This window comes from Callorhinus ursinus, unplaced genomic scaffold (genome assembly GCF_003265705.2).
Source record: "Callorhinus ursinus isolate GAN/ISIS: 27379988/994484 unplaced genomic scaffold, GSC_fseal_2.0 scaffold23, whole genome shotgun sequence".
Classification (NCBI taxonomy): Eukaryota; Metazoa; Chordata; class Mammalia; order Carnivora; family Otariidae; genus Callorhinus; species Callorhinus ursinus.
In genome coordinates this window covers 8,685,786-8,713,527 of record NW_027397085.1, presented here as the reverse complement: position 1 = coordinate 8,713,527, position 27,742 = coordinate 8,685,786, and the positions used below count along the sequence as shown (strand labels likewise).

Here is a 27,742-nt window from a genome sequence, read left to right as displayed (position 1 = left end):
CAGCAAGCGTTCACTAAATGCTGTTAGGATTATTAGTAGTATAATGACAATTGTCACAGCTCCTAGAGGATGTAGGATTTTTTTGCAGTGTTGAAGGGCTTTTGAAAATCAGTCTTAAATCAGGTGGTGATACAACGAGGTAGCACAGTTTAATGTCAGCAGCAAGAAGAGACGAGAAAGCAAGGAATATATTTTCTTTTTGAAACCTATCAACTGGGATTTTTTTTAAGGGGTCTCAGTAATTTGCTAAATAATGGCAGCATGCTTTAAAAAAGCACCATCTTCGAATGTGTCTCGTCTGAAAGACACAAAGCAGCTTCTTGCAATGAAGGCTTCCTGGCAATGTGTGGCCTCGACACGGGTCACTGTTTGCCCAGTCAGGCCTGGTTCGGTCCACTTGGAGGTAACAAACGTGAAGATGGCGTGAGCACATTGAAATAACACAAACAAGCACCTGTGCACCTCTGCTTTGTAATCCTCTCTCATTTGATCTCCTCCCTGTGCTGTTCGTCTCCCTCTCAGTCTTTGAGAAGAGCAAGGGGATTTTCTTAGAAGTTCATGGATGTATGTCGTTCGTGTTTATGTCATTCCACTTAAAATGGAGAATCTAAATTGTTAGTGTGGCCCAAGTTTCAAGTCTTCAGTTCTTATTTCTCAGCATCAAATTACACCATACCTATACTTTCCGTTCATAACTTCAAAACTGCTTTGTAAGTGGCTTGCTCAGCATTACCCAGGCCCAGGTGGGAACTCTCTCTTTTCCTGAGTAAAGGCTGCCAAGCCGTAGTAATATCACTAAAACATTAAAATCAATAATCCTAAAACGCTGGGGATTTTCCTTACTTAAAAACCATGTCTTTTCTGTTTATTATCTTTTCCCTTGGAATCTAGAGTCTATTAGAAGTTCCTTAGTTATAGAGAAACAAAATAGAAGGGATGGGGAATATAGTGAGAAAGAACATGGAGTGCCTAACCCCCTTGATAATGAGGGCCCATTATGAGCAAGCTGGAAGTCTGTGGATAAAGGCTTGCCACAGACTCACATATCATACAATTGCTCCACATGAGGACACTCAGATTCTCAGGCTCTTTACCCTGGTTTCCAAAGCACCAATGTTTGTCTTTGGTGGTAGCAAGTTTAGGAACCTCTATTAGTAATTCTAAGCATGAAACTGGGATGTAGCAAAAAAAGAAAAGTGTATGTCCTGGCTTGGTGGGTCTATTGCTGCGTGTGTGTGAGTAAGGAATTCTGAAGCGGAGGTTAAATAACCAGTGGGAACTAATTAAATTTTCCTTCTGAGCCTTGCGAATTATTTCCCAAGAGAATTAAATCACAAGCTAGAAAGATCTTAGCGCTGGGAGGGAGCCAGATGCGGGACTCGATCCCAGGACTCCAGGATCATGACCTGAGCCGAAGGCCATTGCTCAACCAACTGAGCCACCCAGGTACCCGAGCTGTAAAGGATCTTACAGCTTGAGGGATCTTCTTCATTATGCCGATGAGGAAACTAAGGCCAAAATGGGTTATGTCACTAACTCAGAGTCAAACCAGAATTTGTTTCTAGGTCCAGTAAGGACATGGTTCTCCTGACTTGCAGACCACAGCATCGTTTTCAGCTCTTGCTGTTTACTTCTTAGTTTCTTTGGGAGACAGAAGTATCCCACTGTGTACCCACTTCCACTCCCCAAATCTCATAATCAGCTTCATTAGGGAATTGCCTTACATTAGAGAGCTACAGAACACATTGGCAGAGTTTGTGGGTGTCTCTAGAGAGGGTTTAAAGAAGAAGGCGCTCTCTGTTGAGGGGATATTTTGAGTGCAGTCTTTACTGGAGGCAGAGGCATAGAAGAGCAGGCTTCTGAAATTCCTTTCGTGTCCCATGATTCTTCTGTTAGATGCTCTCTATGATAAAAGTAAAGTGTCAAGAGGCCTCCTAGCAGGTTGAGATCGAAATGAGAATTTCACCTTAGATAAAAAGCACAACTAATCTCCGACTTAATCCTACTAAGCCCTGTGCCCAGTTTCTTCCGGTTACTTGGAGTCCAGTATGGACAGCGGTTAAACCAGTCAGGGAACCCATGGACGATGACGACACGGTTCCCGAGCTATTTGAAGACTGTCTCTACCTTGCCAGCTCATGGCTTGCAGCAAGTGAGTAAACTTAGATTAACCCTAGATTAATCCAAAGACAAAAGAACCTTCAGCCAAGAGACTAAGATAGGGCTGAAGGGGAGGGGGGAAGAAAAATATGCTATGTCCTAATCACTGGTAAAGAACAGGCTGTCCAAGCCAGTTCTGTTCTGATCTATGAGATCAACTGCATCTGGAGCTCTTTGGCTCCTGGCAGTAAGCACAGGGGCAGCGGTGCAGTGCCGAGGACGGATTACCTCATTGAAAAGAGCAGCCATGACTACCAACCTCCCTTTCTGACCCTCCCTCACTGTGCCTGCCCTCCACATCCTCAGCCACCACTGGATTGCCAGTTGCCCGGGGAAGCATTGCTAGTCTGCAAAGTATTTTCATATATCAAACCTACAGTCTCTTTTCCAATCCACCAACTAAGTATCTTCCTGTTCAGATCCATCTTAAGATTTAAATGACTAGAAACTAGCCAGCTTTCAAGTGTTTGGTCTTTTTCCCCAAAAAATTCTCTGTTGGGGCTACCCCTACCGATCATAGGGGAAATTTGATCATCTCTCTTGTCCCTCTTCAACACTGAATGCACCCACATCAATGTGGTGCATGGTTTGTCATTCAACGCCAGGGTCAAAGAAGATACATGTCATTATAGCTTAAGTTTATGTAACTAGGTTCCTCCTCAAGGGAAAAGCTAGGGTTTTTTTTCTTTGTCTTTCCCCCTCTTTCACTTATTTCCTTCTTCAGGAAACAACGGAAAGCAAAATGGATAAGGTCTTTATGAGCCACTTCAACTAGTGATCAGACCAGGGTGGAAATGGTGTGGAATGGGAGTCAGAGAAAGAGTACAGATGAGGCTTGAGTCAGACAGAGACTGGAAAAACAGAACTTCCATAATAGCAGGGAAAAACACAAAATTGGGGTGGGGGTAGAAAGGCTTACACTGGCTTCATTTTTTTTTTTTTTTATGGCATAGAAGGCCTCTTGGACTTCAGATAACTCTTACAAAATATTTTGATGGATTGAGTGCAAAAAGTGAATCAAACATATGGATTAAATTTTCATTATAATACAGATGGGGTTTTTTTATTATTAAATTAAGTAAAATGTTTGGCAAAGTATATTTGGTTTTGGCCAAACCCAGGACATTTGAAAAATAGTTTTGAACACAAAGCTAGGTTTACCCATCCCTAGAGTTTGGAAAAACGAAATTTGGCTCATCAAGGTTTGATTCAGTGTCAAATATATTTGTCGGGAAATAAGTTTCTGCAACACCAAAATTGCCTACGTGCCTTAGGAGAGCAGTGGAAATGCCCAATAGTTACTGATTAACTCAGCCTGTCCAACACCATAAAAGGCAGCAATCCAGTGACCTGAGAAAAAGGTGAGCTTCTCCCCTCCTCCCTCACCAAGATATTAAGAACTGAACCAAAGCCAGTATATTCTGTGTTTGCAACTATGCTGTCTAGCCTAGAAAATTAGCACAAAGCAGCAAATGAATAGGAAATGATCATTTGAGAGAAAGGTCATCACCATAGCTGGATGGCTGACAAGGGGCTTTTATTATCTGCATTGACCAGAAGAATTCCGAAAAGCAAATGACAATAACAGTATTGATGTAAGGTAAGGCCATATTGTTGGATATTTTTCCTAGGCATTAAGAACTTCATTTTACTTATTTAAAAAAGAAATCCCAAAGGAATGCATGGAAATTTTTAGTACTCTAATGCCAGTCTATTTGAATATCTTTCCATCAATCCATGGGTTACTGGAAAAATCTTTTTTTTAATCCATCTATCAGCAACCCATCTGAACATGACTATACATGAAATCTCAAGTTTAGCAATCTTTCATTCTTGCACATGGCCATTATGAAATTCCATTCTACCCATGGTAAAACGTCAGGTTCTTGCCAGTGTTTTAGGGGAATGGGCTCACCCAAAGAGCCAAGTTTTCTGGGAAACTAAATGTCCTAAGTATCAAGCCCCAGCATCAAGCCACTGGAAGTCTGTGTTAAAACCACTCTGAGTAGAAGTGTTTGTCAATCTATGACCCACTCCTCTGTATTCTCACATAAGTGACTATTGCAAGAATGCTATAAAGGTGGATGAGGCCAGCAGGGCTATTTGCCACTCAACTACATGATCTCAGCTTGCAACACTTTTTTTTTTTAAGATTTTATTTATTTATTTGAGAGAGAGACAGAGTGACAGAGATAGTGAGAGAGAGCATGCGCAGGGAGGAGAAGGAAAAGCAGACTCCCCCCTGAGCAGGGAGCCTGATGTGGGGCTAGATCCCAGGACCCTGGGATCATGATCTAAGCCAAAGGCATACGCTTAACCGACTGAGCCACCCGGGTGCCCTGTAACACTTTTTTAAATACTTGTATTTTCTTTGTATGGTGCATGAGTCAGGAAAACAGAACCACGGTAGATATTTAAAGCACAAAGGAATTTAATATAAGGATTTATCAGCTTATGCAAGCATTGGAAATGCTAGGTGGTATAAAGATCAGGGATACCACTGCTAGCATTTAATAACTCAGGAAATGAAGACTTCATAGGAGACTGTTACCCATGACCTGAGCTAACTATAGTACAAGGGCAGATGACTCTCAGGGGTTATCTAGAAATCCTTGGGAAAATCATACGCCCTCCCAAACTGTGTCTAGAAAATGGCCTCTCCCTTTTCACATTCTACATTTTGTGCGAGTGCCTCTCATTAGTAAAATCAAAACCTAAACCCTTCTAGTAAAAGGAAATAGAGCTTCCAGACTTCCAGTGCCTACACATGGGAGAGAGTCTGGAAGGAAGAAAATGATGTCGAATGTTGCTGAGCACCCTATCATTCAGTGGGTTTGTCTTCCACAGCCCATTCCATTCCTTTCCATCTTTTATTTTTGTGGTAGTTAATATGGTAATGGCCAGAAAATCTGCTACCTTATTTATTAAGAATAAACAGCTGTGAGTGAAGACACTGAGACATTTATGAAAACCAGTGTAGGTGAATAGTAGATGCTGGACCAGATGTATGAACCTAGCTCTGCCAATTACTAGCTATATTATATTAATATTTCTGACCATAGGTTTTCTCATCTGAAAAATGGGAATAATAACTGCCATACCTTCCTTTCCCAAAGATGTTGCAAGTATCTAATGATTTATACACTTAAAAGTGCTTCACAAACTATAGTGTACTATAAAATTTAATCCATTCTTTCACCACACTTAGTGCTTATTTATCCTAGGGCACAGAATTAGACATTTCAGGAGTGTAACCCCAAAACAAACAACAGTCACTGTGCCCTAGAAATTCACCACTCAGTAGCAGAGTAGGGTACATTAATAAAAAACAAGACGTAAAGTAGAATATTATAAGGGCCATAATGAAGTATAGACAATAACAACTTAGTCTAGAAGAACTATTATTTCCATCTGGAGAAATGTGGAAGGTTTTTTTGACCCAGCTCTCTCATCTTCTGTCTGATTCTTCTGTTTGATTCCTGGACTCCCACTTTCATGTACTTTTCATGTATTTCCTATAGATGTTGTCATGTTAATGCCATCAATTATCGTCCAATTCCTTTCACTCCATTCCCCCTTGTAATTATTTTAATTCAGAGTCTGATCACTGTTTGCCTACACCACTGCAATACCTTCCTCATGAACCTGTCTGCCCCCAAGCCTGCCCTCATCATACTGACCACCTCACCCCACCCAACCTACAATTTTGTAGAAGGTTCATCTGTCTTCTGCACTATGCTTAGAATAATCTATCTCGAATGCATATCTAGTTGCACAATCATCTATTTGAAATCTCTTCAAAAAACAACTTCTAATTTCAGGATGAAGTTGAAATGCCTTCACTTAGCACACAAGGGCCTCCTCGATTTTGCCCTAGTTTCCCTCTCTAAACTGTAACGTAGGGATGTGCTTTTATGCATGAACTTCATGACACCCTGTACAATACTCAAAACAGCATTTTTCCCCTTCCTGATTCATGGCAGTGTTGAGTAGTATAAGTTGTGACCCTTAAAATGAGGGATTAGAACTGGGGGATTGGTGACCTGGGAACAAAAGGGCTGGCTGGAGAGAATAAAAGAGAAAAACGTACAAGAGAGAAGGAAGAACGGTAAAACGTGCCATTTGTATCACCTGGTTTATGTGATACTGCATATGGGAGTCCTGACTCGAACTTACTGTAAGGTATGCAAGGATGCACTAAGGAGGGAGCACTCAGTGCAGAGTCAACACAAGTAAGATTCTTCTTTTCCACATGGAGGCCAGAAGTCGGGAACAGTCTGAATCCTTTTTTGGATACAGGAAGAATCCTTTTAGAGAGAAGCCTTACTTGATTACATGAACCTCCACTGTACAGATTATTTTCTCGTGGGATGTAGTTGTTGCAATTATCATAACAATTATCTAACATAGCACGTTACATTTTCCTAAATGCTGCCATAAATATCTCATTTAAGGATCAACTTCTGGCCCTGCAAATTAAAGGATAGAGTTTTCAAAGGGTGCTCAGGCTACTTGCCAGGCTAACTAAAATGGTTATCATATGCCATGTTTTTATGGAGGCTTTGAACTCTCTATTAAATCTTGACAAAACTAATGTGTCTAATTAGGTGTTACCTAAGGCTAACATGGCAACATGGTAGAGTCTCAAAAATACTTAAATGAATGAATAATCACAAACCTTTGTGCTAGGAACTCAGATCATCTCTTTAAGAAAATCAGCTAGAGGAGTATGGAAGATCAAAGGGAATAGGTAGTGTGAGAACACATGAAGACTGGTGTTGACTCCTGACTTGCCTCTATTTGTTCTCCTTAAGGGTCACACTGGTCTGGGTGTGTTCCTGCACCTAAGGATGGGGAAGGAGTGTGCAGGGAGGGAAGAAAAGATCCTTTTATTTTATAATTAATGGAATAACTAAGATTTTTGAACATTTTTCTTGGAGATTTAAGGGACCATGAGTTTAACATTGTATGACTGAACTAGTGATTGGTTTATATCAAGAATTTTAAAAATTAACTTTTTCACAAACCTTTATCTTTGATTCAAACACAAAAAGTTTGTCAACATCAACTTAGAGAAATGGAACTACAAAATGTGTTTTAGACTTCAAATTGAAACTTGAAAGGACACATAAGCAATGCTTTTCAATCACTTCACAGATCATTATCCCTTCCTTTTTCCTCCCTTCTGAAGTTCTCTTCCGAAATAACTAGATCTTTGTGTTCTGAAGCTTCTAAAGTTTCTGGCAGGATCCAGATGACTTGATTCAGACCACAAGACAAATACCCTGCTGGGGCAAAGTGAAAGCCACAAGTGTTTTCACTTGGTACATCTGGTCACCTAGTCTTCTGACTTCTTTCCCAGAGCAGTAGAGTCCCCAGATTTCTTAATATCCTTTTGGAGAACCATGAGGACTGCTTCATTTACAATGTAATCTTAACAGACTAAGAGGGTATATTTTATGGCTTTAGACTTCTTCAGGGAAAACTAAGATTGTCACTGGGGCCTTAAAGATTTTTTAAGCTGGTGATGGCTCTCTAATTAGAGAAGGGATGAAAAATAACATTTGGGAAGTGCTCCATGGCTGCTTTTCATAATTTTTGTATTTGTTTCCTGTGACAGCTGTAACAAATCACCACAACGCTTGTGGCTTCAAACAATGCACATTTACTCTCTTACAGTTTTGGAGGTCAGAAGTCTGAAATCAGTTTCACTGCGGCAAAACCAAGGTGTCAGCCTTACTCCCCCTGTACCTCAGTTGGCTCTAGAGGAGAATCTGTTTTATTGACTTTTCTATCTTCTAGAGCTGTACTGCTGTATTCCTTGGCTCATGACCCCTTCTACCATCATCAAAGCCAGCCACGCGGCATCTTGGATTCAGTGGTCATGCTGCCTTTTTCTGTGTCAAATCTTGTTCTGCCTCCCTTTTATAAGGGTACTTATAATTGCATTGGGTCCACCCAGATAATCCAAAATAATTTCTCTATCTCTTAAATTCTTTTTTGCAAAAGATTTATTTATTTTAGAGAGAAAGAGAAAGAGGGTGGGGGGGGAAGGGCAGAGGGAGAGAACCTTCAAGCTGAGCGTGGAGCCCAACTCAGGGCTTGATCTCACGACCCATAAGGATCATGACCTGAGCCAAAACCAAGAGTTGGATGCTCTATCGACTGAGCCACCCAGATGCCCCTCTATCTCAAAATTCGTAATCACATCTGCAAAGTCTCTTGCCATCTAAGATAGCATGCACCCTTTCCAGGGATGAGGATTTAGATATCTTTGGGGGGCCATTATTCAACCTACCACATTTTTGCTTTTAATTTTCACAACTACACCATCACACAGACACTGTTGTCCCCATTCTACAAATAAGGCCACTGAGGCATAGCAGATTAAGAAATGTATCCTTATTTCAGGTAATAAGCAGCAGAGCCAAAGTTCAAATCTAATTCTTCCAGGTTTATGGAAGAAAAGAAGGAAAAATCAGAAATACAAAGCAACATTGATGGTAACTTTTTCACATCTTTTCTCTCATATTCCTTCCCCATCTTCTCCTTATACAGCAGGGAAAACCGATTTCCTTTACATCTGCCTGGCATTTGGCAGAACAAAAAACCTCGATTTCCAGATGTGGGATTGGAAAAAAATGGTCACTGACCATTGCCTGGGACTGAAATTCATACTTTATCTAAATCCCTTTTATGACTTTTCTCACCTTTCAGCTTATACTATAAAGGTGCTTTTTGGTCCTTTCAATGTGCCAGTCACTATTCTAAGTATCCTTATATGCATCAACTCATTTAACCCTCAAACATGCCTAAGCTGTAGGTGCTATCACTACTTCTATTTTTTTCATCTCACAAATGAGAGAATTGAACTGTATAATGGTTAAGTAATTTGATTAATTTTTCACAGACTGGGTGCCTGGGTGGCTCAGTCGGTTAAGCATCTGCCTTCAGCTCAGGTCATGATCCCAGGGTTTTGGGATCAAGTCCCATGTCAGGTTCCCTGCTCCGCGGGCAGTCTGCTTCTCCCTCTACCCTTCCCCCTGCTTGTGATCTCTCTCTCTCTCACACACACATACTCTCTCTCAAACAAATACATAAAAGCTTTAAAAAAAATTTTTTTCACAGACTAGGATTCAAGCCCAGGAATTTTTAACCACTAGGTACTGTACTATACTACTTACAGGCTAATGTTTTATATACATTTCAAACTCCTTCTATAAGAGGAGGCTTTATTCTTCCTTTTTAAAGATCTTATTTATTAATTTGGGAGAGAGAAAGCACGAGAGAGTACAAGCAGGGAGGAGAGGAGGGCAGAGGGAGAGGAAGAAGCAGACTCCCCGCTGAGCATGGAGCCTGACATGGGGCTTGATCCTAGGAACCTGGGATCATGACCTGAGCTGAAGGCAGACATTTAACTGACTGAGCCACCCAGGTGCACCAAGGAGGCTTTATTCTGATTCTCCCTTTTTCCCAAATCACTGAGTATAGTTTATTATACATGATAGGCCTTTAGGTGCTGAATAAATAAATGAAAACCGATTATAACTGTTATTTCTCATATATTTTTCCTGAATATATGCTTTCAGAACCTTGCTACTCAATGTGTGGTCCCCAAACTAGCAGCATAGGCATCACTTGGAACCTTGTGAGAAATGGAGACTCTCAGGCCTCACACCAGACCTATGGAATCAGAATCTGCATTTTAATAAGTTTCCCACGTGATTTACATGCACATGAAAGTTTGATAACCACACTTTAAAGTACATATTTAGATTTAACAAACTTATTTCACAATCTACATGGTTCTCTTACCCTTTATACATTTGAATGCTATGGCTCTGGCCTCTGTAACTCCATCCTAAGTGTAAAGTTATATGATTTGTCCAGTTTCATAAAAGCTTTTCCTTTTGAAAGCATTTGTTTCTATGTGAGAAGAGCAGTGTTACTTAAGGAAAACATTAGTAGTTTGTTTTTGTTTTGTTTTGTTTTGTTTTTGCTTCAAAGCAAATACACAAGAATCTCTCCTGCCCCAAGCACATATACAGACCTGGCTTTAGCAGGCTGCACTGCAGGTGAGCCGAAGAAAGCAGCAGCCCAGGTAGAGCAAGGACTCGAAGCCTCTCCCTGGTACAAGGGAGGAAGCTGCTCATTACCCTGATAGAAAATAAGGCCCCTAAAGCTGCTCATATGTTTCAACCATCAGGACAGTTTCACAGCAACCATTTCACTTTCTCATACTCACCTCCAGACCCTGTGTCACCTGGCTGCAGAAACTTGTGAGTAAAGAAGAGAATGATATAGACCATCCAAGGAAGTGCCTTCTAAAGAATCTGAAGGGTGGCTGGTGATGCCAAGACTGAGGAATCCCTTTCTACACTAAGAGTTGATATCACTCTAAGGAGAAAGGATTCACTCAACATAGAGGGAGATCAGATCACTGCGGATCCCTGCTCTTGAAATTGGAAATCAAATCAACCTGATTCCTAAAGTGGGATAGGCAAATCAAACTGTCAAGAAAACAACAATTTCAGATAATCTATCGTACTCTTTCAGAACTCAGTTGACTGTTCTAGACTTTCTGTTTTGATATTTTTATCTCCATCTACATAAAAAGTATTGGTAGATTGCTATAATTAACATGATATCTTCGATCTATAAACATAGAGGAGGCTGATACCCCACCATCTGCAGAGTGGGCATTTTTGAGACTTTTAGCCCCCAAACTTGGATTTAAACAGCCTGACCCTAAGTGTATTTAACTGAGGACCTTTGCTTCTGATCAAGATCAAGTACTAGAAAATGAATTTACCTGCACTCCTGAAGCAGTCAAAACCTAGACAAAAATATATGAAACAATGGCTTTCAAGACATAGGACACGAGGCAACCAATGACAATGACCCCTGAGAAACGTTAAACAAATTCAGTAAGCCCTAATCACTGACTTAGTTCCTGGGCAGAGTTTCCAGGCTGCAGCACCAGGAGAAGGTACCAAGGTAGAGCCTGACATTCTCCCCGAGTTGACAGAGCTGGGAGTGTAGGGAGCCAAAAGTTTGCAGGGCAGAGTGCCAGCAAGGAAACAGATGTTCAGAAAGAGAATATGAGATCTGCAGAAGGACCCCCTGGAGGATTCACCTGAGCACTGATCAGCACAGGACTGTAAGGTAACTATCAGATGGCAGGGAAAGAACCATAGGAGACTGATTAGAGGGAACAAAACTTAGAGCATACATGGAGCAGGGAATAGTGCCTGTTTCCACTGGCCAGAAATGGAAAACCTCATAATTTGCAGGATATTGGAGAGGCTACTATATTAGTTTTCTATTACTGTGTAATAATTAACCACAAATTGAGAAGCTTGAAAACACCCATTTATTATTTTAGTTACATAGATCAAAAGCCCAGGCAGGCTTGACTGGGTTCTCTGCTTAGAGTATCATAAAGCCAAAATCAAGACATAGTTGGGCTAGGCTCTTACCTGGAGGCTCTGGGGAACAATCTGTTTCCAAGTTCATTCTGGTTATTGGCAGAATTTTGTTACTTGCAGTTGTAAGACTGAGGTCCCCATTTTCCTTCTGGCTGTTGGCCAGGGATTGCTCTCAGTTCTTAGAGTCCACTCACAGATCCTTTCCACATGACCCCCTTACATTTTCAAGCCAGTAATGACACATATGACACATCAAATCACCCTTGTGCTTAGAATATTTGACCTATTCTTCTGCAACCATTCAGAAACAAGTATCTGCTTTTAAAAATCTCATTTAAGGTAGGTCTGGATCAACTCTCTATCGTAAATTCAACTTATTAGTAACAATTATATCTGCAAAATCTCTTTTCCCATGTATTGTAACATCATAAAGGGAGTAACACCAGAGGTCAAAAACATGGAAGCCATCAGGATTCTGCCAAACAGAAGTACTCAGAAGGGATCCAGATTAACAAAGTTTACAAGCAAGACCTAAAAACACCAAACTATTTTCAGGTTATTTAACTACATCCCAAAACAAAACTCTAGAATAACTATAGAACACCAGGAAAAAAAAAAAAAAAAAAAAAAAATAGATATATATATATATATATATCAGCCAAAAAGGTAAAAATCACAATGTCTGGTATCTAATAAAAAAAATTACCAAGCATGCAAATCAGCAGGAATGTCTGACCTATAATGAAAAGATAAATTAAACCATCAACACAAACTCAGAACTGACAGAAATGACAGAATTATGGACAAAGATCTTACCATAGTTATCACATCTATATTCCATATGACAAAAATGCTACAGGGAAAACTGACCATGATAAGTAGAAATGTGGAATATATATATTATTTTTAAAAGACACACAATGATCTTTTAGAGATGAAAAATACACTATGTGGAATTGATGTCATATTAGATATTGCAGAAGAAAATATTAGTGAACTGGAAGACAGTAATAGACACTATCCAAAACAAAACACACAGAGGAAAAAATATAAAAATAAACAAACAAAACATTCATGAGATGTGGGCAACTTCAAGTGCCCAACATATATATAATTGGAATCCTCAAAGAAGAACAGAACCAATGTAAGAAATAATGGCTGAGAAACTTCCAAATTTGTTTAAAACTATAAATCCGCAGATCCAAGAAGCTCAACCAACCCCCAAGCATAAGAAATATGAGGAAAACTATCTTGCAAATTTCATAACATAATTCAGATTTCATAATCATAATCAAATTTCCCAAATACAGTGATAAAAAGAAAATCTTAAAAGCAGCCACAAAAAAATGATCATAACATGTACAGAAGAACAAAGCATGAAAGCATATTTCTCATCAAACACAACACAAATAAGAAAACAGTGGAGCAACACCTTTAAAGTAATAAAAAATTATTATCAACATAGAATTCTCCACCTGACAAAAATATCTATTTTAAATGAAGGTTAAATAAAGATTTTTTTAGATATACAACAGTTGAAAGATACCATCACCATCAAATCTGCACAAAAAGGAATGTTAAAAGAAACCTTTCGATTACAGGGAAAATGATACCAGATAGAAATATGTATCAATATAAAAGAAAAAATAACATCACAAATGGTAACTACAGGGTAAATATTTATCACTTATTTTTTTAAATTTATTTTTCTTTAAGATTTTATTTGTCAGAGAGAAAGAGCGTGCACAAGCAGGGAGAGCGGCAGGCAGAGGGAGAAGAGGGAGAAGCATCGGGGAGCCTGATATGGGACTCGATCCCAGGATCCTGGGATCATGACCTGAGCTGAAGGCAGACACTTAACCGACTGAGCCACCCAGGCATCCCTTATCATTTATTTGTTGTAGGACTAACTTTAAAAGATAATTAGCCATTCGGGTGCCTGGGTGGCTCAGTTGGTTAAGCGACTGCCTTCGGCTCAGGTCATGATCCTGGAGTCCCTGGATCGAGTCCCACATCGGGCTTCCTGCTCAGCAGGGAGTCTGCCTCTCCCTCTGACCCTCTTCCCTCTAGTGCTTTCTATCTCTCATTCTCTCTCTCTCTCAAATAAATAAAATCTTTAAAAAAAATAAAAATAAAAATAAAAGATAATTAGCCATTCAAAACAGGGAATGGCGAACTTTTTCTGGAAAGGGTCAGAGAGTACATATTTTAGGCATTGTGGGCCATAGAGTCTTTGTGGCACTACTCAGCTCTGCAGTTCCATCATGAAAGCACCCATTAAGAAGTATGTAAATGAATTGGTATGGCTATGATACAGTAAAACTTCATTTACCAAAACAGGTGGCAGGCTGGTTTGGCTACTGGACCTTAGTTTGCCAATCCCTGATTTAAAGCAAAAATAATAATGATGCAGTGTGGGATTTATAATACACACAGAAGTAAAAGGTTTGACAACTACAGCATGCAGGCCACAAGGTGAAAATTAGAAATATATTATTGTAAAGTTCTAATCTTATATGTGAGGCAGTATATCGTTACTTGAAGGTAGACTGTGCTCGGTTACATTAAATATATACTATCTAAACACATCAGTGAAAAGACAGAGATTATCCAATTAGATAAAAATAAAAATAAGACCCAACTATATGCTATCTAGAAAAAAATCATCTCTAAATTAACTTGTCAATAAACTACAATTTATCAACTTTATTAACTTTTTTATAAAAAGTAAAAAAAAAATGGAAATAGATATAGCATGCAAACACTACTAAAAAGAAAGCCAGAAAAGCTATATTGATATCAAGAAGAAAAAGACTTAAGAATAAGAAATATTGGGGCACCTGGGTGGCTCAGTCATTAAGTGTCTGCCTTTGGCTCAGGTCGTGATCCCAGGAACCTGGGATCAAGCCCCGCATCAGGCTCCCTGCTCCGCGGGAAGCCTGCTTCTCCCTCTCCCACTCCCCCTGCTTGTGTTCCCTCTCTCACTGGGTCTCTCTCTGTCAAATAAATAAATAAAATCTTTAAAAAAAAAAAAGAATGAGAAATAGTGCAGTGGATAAAGTGGGACAATAAATAACGATAAAGGGGCCAATTCACCACTAAGATGTAACAATCCTAAATGTGTATCTACTTAAGAACAGGAATTTAAATAAAGGATAAATACACAAATCTACAATTATATCTGAAGTTTCAACACTGTCTTTCAATCCCTGATAGGAAAAATGGACAGAAAATAAGTAGAGATATAGAAGAGCCTACCAACACAACCAAAACACTTAACCTGACATTTATAGATCCTCCATCCAACAACAGCAAAATACACACTCTTATCAAGTGCACATAAATATTCATCAAGATAGACCATATTCTGTGCCATAAAACAAGCCTTAACAAATTCAAAAGAATAGAAATTATACCACATATTTTCTGAACTTAGTAAAATTAAGCTAGAAATCAAAACCAGAATGGTATCTGGAAAATTCACAAATATTTGGAAATCAAACATCATACCTCTAAATAACCCATGAGCCAAAGAATTCTCAAGAGAAATTTTAAAATATTCTGAATTCAATGAAAGGGAACCATAACATCAAAATTTAAAAATTAAACATGTACCTACCATACAACCCAGCTATTCCATTCAGGTAAATACAAATACCCATGAGAAAAGAAAAAAGAAAAAGGAAACTATGTCCATGCAATGATTTTTACATGAATGCCCTTAAAATCTTTATTTGTAATTGCTAAAAACTGGAAACAACCCAAATGTCTATTAACAGGTGGACAGATAAATTTTGGTATATCCATACAGTGGAATACTATCTGCAATAAAAAGGGATAAACAAATTTCGGTGTATTCACACAATGTCATACTGCCTGGAATAGAAAGGAATTAATTAATTTTTAAAAATGCATACAACAGTATGGGTGAATTTTAAAACTGTTATGCTGAGGGAAAAAAGCCAGGCAAAACAGAATTCATATTATATGATTCCATTTATATAAGATTCTAGAAAATGCAAACTAATCCATAATGACAAAACAGTCATTATCTGGAGATAGGGGGTGGAAGGGAAAGAGGGAGGAATTATAAAGAGACCCAAATTTCTGGGGGTGATGGCCATGTTCACTATCATGATTATAACTGATAGTTTCATGAGTATATATGTCAGAATGTATCAAAATTGCACACTTTTAAATATGTGCAGTTCTACGTCAACCTTGACAAAGCAGTTATACATAAAAATAAATCAGGGAAATCCATGTGAACTTGTACAATTTCAGTCGACCTTAACTAGATTGTCTTGCTGAACTTGGAATCTAAGCATAAGCAACTTCCATCCCCCACCTTATCCCTTCCTAGCATGCATAAAAATAAATATAGGGGATGTTATCAGAGCTGGATTTCATAAAATTTTGCTTGTATATGAGTTTAAATTGATGTTACCAGCTTCAAAAGAAATTATAAAGAGAAAAACCTTAAAGATAAATATAATTCAAAACAATAACTATCATCCCTAACCTTGACATTTAGCATCCTTCAGCCTATTCACTACTTCTCCCTCTGGCCCATAATTACCAACAATGGCATCAAGTTCTCTCTTTTCCATTATGCCATAGGGTCTTTTTTATAAAATTGTCCAGATCCACTATTAAGATGCTGTGTTACCTCACGATTAAGTAGTTTTCACTTTTTATTCAGAATTAAAAGCTCAAATTGGGCAGTTTTATCACTGCTTATCCCACATCTAGGGAAAAATCATCTCATATTTGGCAGCAAGAAGAGCCAGTAACTTATTTTAATGCCTCAGCAGGCGTTGCCTGCCAGGGGGCACACCCCTGCTTTAGGGGTGCTTAGGATGCATGAAACTCATAGAGTCCCCTGACTCACTCAAATAAAACAGTGAACCAGATCATGAAAATTTAGAGCAAAATGTATATTTTAGAGCCCATCCCACATTTGTTCAATCATATTAGCATTCACAGCCAATATATTAAATTGAATACCCTAATGATATTTGCCATTTCTGATTTGGAGCTGATTTCCTTAAAGTATGAGCATTTTGTTTTTCTAAAACAAAACTGTTCTCCACTTAACTAAAGACAGAGTTATAGATGTTTGCTCCCAACAAAGCAGCCTGTGGCCCTCCACCCACTGGAAAGTCAGTTGCTAAGAAAATAATGCTTTTCGACTTTAGTGATGGAGTTCAGGCCTCAGGAGCATTTGAGCATTGCAACCCCACCTTTCACACAGGAAGAATCCCTGGTGCCCTCATGCTCTTTGGCTTTCACTGTTAGATGGGCAAGGAAATAGTTTGTGGTCAGTGGTCACACAATAATTCTTGACAAGTGGTTACTGCCATTTGGAATCTCAAGTCTCAAAGGCGTACTTCCTCTCTTTTGTCTGTTGTTACTGCCGGAGTTTCATCCCATAGTTGGTTGTGGTCTTTGTTATTTTTCAAAGTGACAGGAAGTTGCTATTGTCTGTTTTTTGTTGAGTTTCTTTAGCCTGCTCTTTCTGTGTCCACGTGATTAACAGCACCAGGAAAACGCTGTTTGTATTCAACTTCTCTGAAATGTCAGCTTCCCCTAGACCCTGGCTGCTTGGGCTAAGTGGAATTTTCCCGCACAAACGTCCCCCAGTTTCTCATTCTTGATTTGGCAGAAAACTGACCTGTCATCTTTCATCCTGCATACGTTATTTACAATGTCTGGAACATTTCTGAAAAGTAAAATAAAGAGACCTAAAGTCAACACATTGTAAAAGAAATTCTAAACTGCCCTCTCCACTTTCCCAGAAAGGTAGTAGTGAAGTGACATGATAGCAAGCTGTGTCTCCACCCTTCTTAAATAAAGAGTCCCTTTGGATGGGCATCTTAGCCACAGAAATAGAGGCATTTCCTTCAAAATGCCCCCTGGGGTTCTCCTGGTGCTTTTCTTATTGAATTTAATAGAATCAACCACAGAATCCTTGCTCAACACTTTATTAGGCCTTTGTACAGCTCCGATTAGAAATTTACTTCATAATATATTTGGCCAATTACTTCAGAACTATCACTCTGCTGACATTGTACAACTGCCTTACCAACCCTGGGTTGCCTATCTCCAGGATTCTTTTATGAGAGAAATAAATTTTTACCATAACCTCTAGATTAAGTTGTCTTAATCCCTGGCCCTAATCTCTGGAACCTGTGAGTTACCTTGAGTGACAAAGTTTCCACAGGTGTGCTTAAATTAAAGGTTTTGAGATGACAAGATTACTCTGGATTATCTTGGTGGATGCTAAGTACCATCCCAAGAGTTTATAAGAGAAAGGCAGAGGGAGATCAGACACACAGAGGAGAAGAAAATTGAGAATAGGAGCAAAGATCACAGTGATGTGGCCACAAGCTAAAGAATGCTGGCAGCCACCAGAAACGCAGAGACAGGGCACTGATTCCACCCTCATGCCTCCTGAAGGAATGCAGCCCTGCTCACACTTTAATTTCTTTCCAAGGAGACTGATTCCAGACTTCTGGCTTCCAGAACTAGGAGAAAATAAATTTCTGCTGTTGTAAGCCAACAAAACACAATAAAACTTAAGGACTATCAGAACAAGAGACACCTATGGGATTTTCTGAAATCTCCACTCCTTGTTAGGGATTTGGTGATGACATGTAGGGCAGCATCATTTGCTCCCATATGTCTTAGTCTGAAATTATGTCCCAGAAACATGTAGAATTGGTGACTTCAGTGTATTTCTGTACCCCTGAAGCACAAAAGAAATGCAGTCTGGCCATCTCTGAGGACAGGACCAAGCAGACATTTGGTAAGGGAGGGCTACTCTGGGGGATATTAGAGGTAGTGATAATTCACATCCCTAACTTCCCTTTCCCTTCAAAACCACCAATCAACAGACCTGCCTTCCATTAATTTATCTAAAGTTTTCTTGGCCCTATTTATATTTTCAGGCTACATGAGCTCCTGAGGTAATGAATCTGAGAACTGCTGTTTAAGAGGTTTGATGGCGTCGCCTGTGGGAAAACAGAAATGGAGTGAAGGGGAGTCATTCAGGCAGAGTCACTGTGTTGCAAGCCAGACCAAGGCGCTCTCTAAGCCTACCTGTGTACCCATGCCCCTCCTGTGACTACAGAACAGCTCATCGTGTCCAGTCTTGGTGGGCAGAAGAAAACATACAGCCTGCACCCTGCCAGCTGTGTTTCCCATCATAATTTAAAATTTACACTGAAGCTAGAGCTAATATGCTTAGCTGGGCTACACGGGTCCTTAACCTTTCTTTTGGTAGAAAGGACTATTGACATCTTTCTTGAAAAAATATTTACTACTACCTGTGGAGCTGCTTTGTGCTACTTGGTGTTCAGGGTAAATAAAACAGGTGTGCTTCTTACCACTTGGGGGATTTGGTAGGTAAAAGGAGCAAAAACAAGCAGACAAACAAAAGGAAGGTTACAATAGATATAGGAGATGGAATAACTATGCAAACACATAAATAAACTAAGAAGAGGATTAAATATTTACAATATATACCAGAGTTACCCTGTCCTACAAGTGCCAAAGTTAAATGGATGGATAGATGGAAGAAAGGAAAGAAAAGGAAAGGGAAAGGAGAGAAGAAAAGAAAAAAAAAAGAAAAGAAAGAAAAAGTCTCAGGGAAAAGTTAAAGAAAGTTTATGACTTGCTTCTTCTTAATCTGGTCCTACTAATGAAGAGATAGGCAGTACTCCATAGATTTGCTACAAGAGGAAAGCTCCTATTGGGCACCACATTTTTAAGACAGTTAGTCTGATATGGAGAAATAAGCAAAATAAAACAAAAATAACTGCAAAAAAAATTGAAAAGATGGAGGGAATAGATTTGGAGTGTGTGTGGATCGGGGGAGAGGAGTAGACAGGGAGGAAGGATTTGGGGGAACAGATTTCTGATAAAGATCTTGTGTACTCGGTTACAGTGTGGGCAGTGGGAATTTTTAAAATTCTCCAGATGATTCTAACATACGGCCCAGTTTGAGAACTACTGACCCACATCACTCTACAAATGGCCACCAGAGTAAGCTTTCAATTATTTTCATTTTAGTGATTCTTCGAAAAGATACCACATTCTTTCCTTACCAATTACTGTTAGGTGTCATCTCTTTCATTTATTCTTTTAACAAATGACCTGTAATAGCCATAGATAATTATTTTACTGCACTGGTCTTGGGCTTTAACTTATAAAATGAAAATAATACTATCTACTTATAGCTTTGCCTAAAAGATTAAATGAGGCAATATTTATAAAGCATTTAGAACAGTGTTTGGCAAAGAGAAAATACAGAGATACAGTGGCAATTATTAGTAACTCTCCTTATTCTCCGACAGATGATTTGCTAAGCATACACTCTACCACTGAAAGCATCAGGCTAACCACTTCTGTATCTTTGCTCATGTTGCCCTTTTCCCTGAATATAGGCTCCATTTCTCTCAGTCTAAGCCCTGCCTTCTGAAATTCTACTTCCTGGAGGTCTGTTTAGGTGATCTCCCCAAATACTTTATCCTAAATAATCCCTCCCCAGTTTGGCACTCCTAAGGGCATTTTTTGTCCTCAGTCTTAAGTAGTCTTGAACTGTCTCTTCACTTGACTATGCATGTTAAGCATTGTCTCTGCAGTTATGTCATAAATTCCCGGAGATCAGTATTTGGTTGTGTCATCATTGCACATCCATGCTTGTGCATGCAGAGCCCATTTATTCTGTTGAATTGAACAATCATTTGCATCTAAGAAACACCCAGTAGATTGCAAGCTCCATGGGGGCAGGGACCCTGTGTTTGGGATTCATCTAAATCTCCCCAGGACCTGGAATAACACCTAATTCATAATAAGTACTTGTATCTGCTAGGGCTGCCATAACCAAGTAGTAAAGTTTGGGTGACTTAACAGATTTATTTTCTACCATTCTGAAAGCTAGAAGTCTGAGATCAAGGCATTGGCAGGGTTGGTCTCTTTTGAGACCTCTATCCTTAGTTTGTAGATAGCCTTCTCTACTTGTGTCTGTGTCTTAATCTCTTCTTCTTATAAGGACACTAGTCCTACTGGATTAGGGCCCACTCTATAGGCCTCCTTTTCAATTAATTACCTCTTTAAAGACTCTATCTCCAAATACAATCACATTCTGAAATACTGGGAGTTAGGACTTCAACATTTGAATGGGGTGGAAGGCATACAATTCAGCCTATAACAGTGCTCAGTACTATTTGTTGCACAAATGAGTGGCATTTGGCTCAGTATGTCATCACTGCCCAATCTAGTGTTACTGCTTAGACAGTCTCCCATGTATTAAGCAACTATTATGTTCCTATCTTGGGTGGTTGTGGTAGGATGAGTAAGCTAGAATTTCTGCCTGAAGCAACTTACGTTCTAATAGAAGAAACCACCACACACAATTTCGATAAATGGAAAATAAACTAAGTTAAAAGTATACACCGAGGAATATGTGAGACAGAAGAGAACCACTGAGCCCAGGAGGGGTTTCAAGGAAGGCTTCCTTGAGGAGATAACTTCTGAAGTGAGTTTTAAAAGACAAAGGAGAACTTTATAGGAAAGAAAGACAAGAAGAAATTGATTTTAGTATTAGACAATTACACTGTCTACACAGAGTGGTAGATGGATTTAAGGCAGGGGCAATATTAGAGACGTGGAGAAGAATAAAGAGATGATCACAATAGGTCAGTTGGGAGATGAAGAGGGTAGGCCTGTGGTAGTCAGTGCACAGAAATCATCAAGTGTGAGAAACATTTAAAGGGTAAAATCTACAGGTTTTATTGGCTAACTGAATATGGAGTTGATAGAGGAGAAGAGCTAGAGGAAAGCTCAAAGGGAAGGAGAAGTGTAGAAGAATCTGTGGCCATGTTTTAAAACCTGTGCAATCAGCAGCACAGGGAACTTGTAAGAAATGCAAATCCCTGAATCAGAGGATATGGGGATGAGATCCAGGAACCTGTGTTTTAACAAGCCCTCCAGGTGATTCTGACACCTGCTAAAAGGCCTAATTCTGAGGGTAAGAAACATTTTCTTTGTATCCAGGAAAAAAAAAAATGATCTCACCTTTGTTTCTAATAACTCTCATTGAATTATTCATGTCTCGGTGCTTGCTGTATATCCCAAAACCAATTAGCTGAGGAGAGGGAGAAATTGTGGGGGTGGTTTGGATTGTCTCTTTGTGTGCGTGTTGGGGAAAAGGAGTGGGAAAATGTCCAAATACAAATGATCTCTATGCATCAAAAGGTTTTCTGAAATCTAATGTTCCTCATTTATATACTCAAATTTAATCACCTAGTTTGGGGGAAATATTTTCCAGTAAGGTCAAAAGGAAAGGAAATATAAGCATATCAGAGAAAAAGTTCCACCTTGGGGAGCAAGATTTGGAAAGCACATTTTATGTTGATAACCTAGTGTGTTACTCATGCCTAATAAAAGAGAGGATGCATTAAAATAATTGGTCAATATCTCAATAGATGTTTTAGTGGAACCCCATGGTGGAATCAATAATGACGACCCCAATGCAATGACCTCCGGAGCTCACCACTCTGATGTCTCACCGGTTATTTCCAACTGACTTAATAGAAAATGTTCAGGTGCAAAACCAAATGGTTCAATTCCTGGAAAATCATTAGTACTTAAGTAATTAAACAATCACTCACTTATTAACTTTTTCCAGATACTGTGGTCACACTTGAAAACACCAATATTGCCTGGTAATTATATAAATTATTCCCTTTCCCCATTTAGTAGTTACCAAAAAAATATATTTTCATGAAGATAACAGACAGGGACACAACCTTCAAAGCATAGGGGTGGGAATAGGGTGCTAAGTTATCCCAAGGATGACTGCTTAATTCAGAACACATATTGGGAGCAAGCAGAATGGAGTAATGGAAACGACAAGGATTTGTTTCATGTATTACTTGAAATTTTAATAAGCATAAGAATTTCATAAATATAAATAATAAAGTTGTCTTTCAAAAATAAAATGTACTGGGAGCAAGATGGCGGAGGAGTAGGAGACCTGGATTTCGTCTGGTCTCAGGAATTCAGCTGAATAGGGATCAAACCAATCTGAACACCTACAAACTCAACAGGAGATCGAAGAAGAGAGTAGCAACAACTCTCTGAACAGAGAAGCGACCACTTTCTGGAAGGTAGGACGTGCGGAGAAGTGAATCCGAGGCGATATTCGGGAGGATAGACGGCGGGGGAGGGGGCCTCCGGCGGCCACTTCTGGCAAGTGATAGAGACGCGGAGCACAAAATCAGAACTTTTAGAAGTGAGCTCCGCTGAGGGACGTTGCTGCAGTGGCTAAGCGGGGGGTGGAACCCTCGTGGGACAGTGTGGTCTCAGGAACCTCGGGGTCACAGAAAGACCAGGGGTGCCTGCGTGTGGCAGAGCTCCCAGGTATCAGAGCAGGGAAGCCAGTGGCAGAGACAGAGCCAAGGCGCGGGCTCTCAGCTTGGGGTTGCCATAAACTGTGATCGGTGACAGTCGGGCCACTTCTCCTCCAGCAGGGACCCAAAAAGCGGCAGATCCGGGGAGACTTCCTTCCTCCCCCGGGGAGGAGCGGCGCGGGAGCGCACCGCAGGGATCTGCTGGGTTTGGAGACTCCACACAGGGTCGGGTGCCAGAGATAGAAACGCTCGGGTCACAGGCGGGGTGAGCACGGAGTGCGGCCGGAGACCGGGGAGACGGGAGTGACTGCTTTTCTCTGGGGGCTCACTGAGGAGTGGGGCCCCAAGTTCTCAGCTCCTCCGGGTGGAGATTGGGAGGCCACCATTTTCACCCTGGTCCTCCAAAGCTGTACCAGAGCTTACACGGAACAAAAGCTCCTGAGAGCACACCCGAGCAGCTTGCTTAGCCCGGACCAACAAGGGCAGGGCAATTCCGCCTCCGGCAAAGACATTTGGGAACCACGGCAACAGGCCCCTCCCCCACAAGATCAGCAGGAACAGCCAGCAAGCCAAGACCAAGTTTACCCACCAAGGAGAACGGGAGAACTCCAGCGCTAGGGGAATACCGCACATAGAATTCATGGCTTTTTTTTACCATAATTCATTAGTTTTTCAAAGTTAATTTTTTTTAACTTTTTATTTTTTATTTTTCTTTTTCCCTTTTTCAACCAACATCTTATCAATCCCTTTTTAAAAAAACATTTTTTATTTTTCATTTTTAGAGTCATATTTTATCCCTTCATAGTAGTTACCCTTATTTTTGGCATATATATAAGTTGTTCTCTCTTTAAAATTTTGAGATACAGTTTCTTCTAACAGATCAAAATATACCCTAAATAACTAGTGTATGGCTTTGTTCTAGTCTTCTGCCTGATCACATTCTCTTCCTTTTTTTTTCTCTTTCTTTTAAAATCTTCTTCTTTCTTTTTTCAAACAACTTATCTTATCAATTCCTTTTATAAAATCTTTTATAATTTTCATCTTTACAGTCATTTCCATCCCTTCATTGTATCAACCCTTATTTTGTACATATATAAGTCTTTCTTCCTTTAAAATTTTAGGAGGCACTTTTTTCTAAGAGACCAAAATATGCCCAAAATCTAGTGTGTGGCACTGATCTATGCACTAGCCTGATCATATTTGATCATATTCTGTTTTTTTTTTTTTGTATTTCTCTGTTTTTGTTTTTGGGTTTTTTTTCTCTTTCTTTTTTCTTTCTTTCCCTTTCTTTTCCCCTGGTTTCAGGTCTTTTCTGATTTGTATAGAGTATATTTCCTGCGGACGTTGTTAACCTATAAGCATTTTGTTCTTTCATTCATCTGTTCTCCTCTGGACAAAATGACAAGACGAAAAAAATCACCTCAGCAAAAAGAACAAGAGGTAGTACCATCAGCCAGGGACCTACTCAATACGGACATTAGTTCGATGTCAGACCTAGAGTTCAGAATCATAACTTTAAATATACTAGCTGGGCTTGAGAAAAGCATGGAAGTTATTAGAGAAACCCTTTCTGGAGAAATAAAAGAACTAAAATCTAACCAAGTCGAAATCAAAAAAGCTATTAATGAGGTGCAATCAAAAATGGGGGCACTAACTGCTAGGATACATGAGGCAGAAGAGAGAATCAGCGATATAGAAGACCCAATGATGAAAATAAAGAAGCTGAGAAAAAGAGAGAGAAACAACTAAAGGATCATGAGGGCAGAATTCGAGAGATAAGCGATACGATAAGACGAAACATTAGAATAATTGGGATCCCAGAAGAAGAAGAAAGAGAGAGAGGGGCAGAAGGTATATTGGAGCAAATTATAGCAGAGAACGTCCCTAATGTGGGGAAGGAAACAGGCATCAAAATCCAGGAGGCACAGAGAATCCCTCTCAAAATCAATAAAAATAGGTCAACACCCCGATATCTAATAGTAAAACTTACGAGTCTCAAGACAAAGAGAAAAAATCCTGAAAGCAACTCAGGAGAAGAGATATGTAACTTACAATGGTAGAAACATTAGATTGGCAACAGACCTATCCACAGAGACCTGGCAGTCCAGAAAGGACTGGCATGAGATCTTCAGAGCACTAAACGAGAAAAATATGCAGCCAAGAATACTATATCCAGCTAGGCTGTCATTGAAAATAGAAGGAGAGATAAAAAGCTTCCAGGACAAATAAAAACTAAAGGAATTTGCAAACACATAACCAGCCCTACAAGAAATATTGAAAGGGGTCCTCTAAGCAAAGAGAGAGCCTAAAAGCAGCATAGATCAGAAAGGAACACAGACAATATACAGTCACAGTCACCTTACAGGCAAGATAATAGCACTAAATGCATATCTTTCAATAGTTACCCTGAATGTAAATGGGCTCAATGCCCCAGTCAAAAGACACAGGCTATCAGATTGGATTAAAAAACAAGACCCATCAATATGCTGTCTGCAGGAGACTCATTTTAGACCCAAAGACACCCCCAGATTGAAAGTGAGGGGGTGGAAAACAATTTACCATGCTAATGGACACCAAAAGAAAGCTGGGGTGGCAATCCTTATATCAGAAAAATTAGATTTTAAATCAAAGACTGTAATAAGATATGAAGAAGGACACTATATCCTACTTAAAGGGTCTAGCCAACAAGAAGATCTAACAATTGTAAATATCTATGCCCCTAACATGGGAGCAGCCAATTATATAAGGCAATTAATAACAAAAGCAAAGAAACACATTGACAACAATACAGTAATAGTGGGGGACTTTAACACGTCCCTCACTGAAATGGACAGATCATCTAAGCAAAAGATCAACAAGGAAATAAAGACTTTAAATGACACACTGGACCAAATGGACTTCACAGACGTATTCAGAACATTCCATCCCAAAGCAACGGAATACACATTCTTCTCTAGTGCCCATGGAACATCCTCCAGAATTGATCACATCCTAGGTCACAAATCAGGTCTCAACCGGTACCAAAAGATTGGGATTATTCCCTGCATATTTTCAGACCACAGTGCTTTGAAACTAGAACTCAATCACAAGAGGAAAGTCGGAAAGAACTCAAATACATGGAGGCTAAAGAGCATCCTACTAAAGAATGAATGGGTCACCCAGGAAATAAAAGAAGAATTAAAAAAATTCATGGAAACCAATGAAAAGGAAAACACAACTGTTCAAAATCTTTGGGATACAGCAAAGGCAGTCCTGAGAGGAAAGCATATAGCAATACAAGCCTTTCTCAAGAAACAAGAAAGGTCTCAAATACACAACCTAACCCTAAACCTAAAGGAGCTGGAGAAAGAACAGCAAATAAAGCCTAAACCCAGCAGGAGAAGAGAAATAATAAAGATCAGAGCAGAAATCAATGAAATAGAAACCAAAAGAACAGTAGAACAGATCAACGAAACTAGGAGCTGGTTCTTGGAAAGAATTAACAAGATTGATAAACCCCTGGCCACACTTATCAAAAAGAAAAGAGAAATGACCCAAATCAACAAAATCATGAATGAAAGAGGAGAAATCACAACCAACACCAAAGAAATACAAACAATTATAAGAACATATTATGAGCAACTCTGTGCCAGCAAATTCGATAACCTGGAAGAAATGGGTGCATTCCTAGAGATGTATCAACTACCAAAATTGAACCAGGAAGAAATAGAACACCTGAACAGACCTATAACCACTAAGGAAATTGAAGCAGTCATCAAAAATCTCCCAACAAACAAAAGCCCAGGGCCAGATGGCTTCCCAGGGGAATTCTATCAGACATTTAAAGAAGAATTATTACCTATTCTCCTGAAACTGTTCCAAAAAATAGAAATGGAAGGAAAACTTACAAACTCATTTTATGAAGCCACCATTACCTTGATCCCCAAACCAGACAGAGACCCCATCAAAAAGGAGAATTACAGACCAATATCCTTGATGAACATGGATGCAAAAATCCTCACCAAAATACTAGCCAATAGGATCCAACAGTACCTTAAAAGGATTATTCACCATGACCAAGTGGGATTTATCCCTGGGCTGCAAGGTTGGTTCAACATCCGCAAATCAATCAACGTGATACAATACATTAACAAAAGAAAGAACAAGAATCATATGATCCTCTCAATAGATGCAGAAAAAGCATTTGACAAAGTACAGCATCCTTTCTTGATCAAAACTCTTCAGAGTATAGGGATGGAGGGTACCTACCTCGATATCATAAAAGCCATCTATGAAAAACCTACAGCGAATATCATTCTCAATGGGGAAAAGCTGAGAGCTTTTCCCCTAAGGTCAGGAACGCAGCAGGGATGTCCACTCTCACCACTGCTATTCAACATAGTATTAGAAGTCCTAGCCACAGCAATCAGACAACAAAAAGAAATCAAAGGCATCCCAATCGGCAAAGAGGAAGTCAAACTCTCACTCTTTGCAGATGATATGATACTGTATGTGGAAAACCCCAAAGACTCCACCCCAAAACTGCTAGAACTCATACAGGAATTCAGTCAAGTAGCAGGATATAAAATCAATGCCCAGAAATCAGTGGCATTCCTATACACCAACAACAAGACAGAAGAGAGACAAATCCAGGAGTCAATCCCATTTACAATTGCACCCAAAACCATAAGATACCTAGGAATAAATTTAACCAAAGAGGCAAAGGATCTGTACTCAGAAAACTATAAAATACTCATG

The 27,742-nt window shown here is 39.5% G+C and overlaps 1 long non-coding RNA gene across 2 annotated transcripts in view; it reads right to left on the bottom strand.

Moving 5' to 3' along the window:
- The window catches only part of LOC141374921 (uncharacterized), a 94,253-nt gene that overhangs the window by 14,835 nt on the left and 51,676 nt on the right, over positions 1-27,742 (bottom strand). The window contains exon 3 of one of the 2 annotated variants that reach the window (XR_012382125.1): positions 17,263-17,310. The exons of the other annotated variant lie outside the window; for it this stretch is intronic. This is a non-coding gene — a long non-coding RNA (uncharacterized lncRNA). The remainder of the gene's footprint in view (positions 1-17,262; positions 17,311-27,742) is intronic. 2 annotated transcript variants of the gene reach the window in all.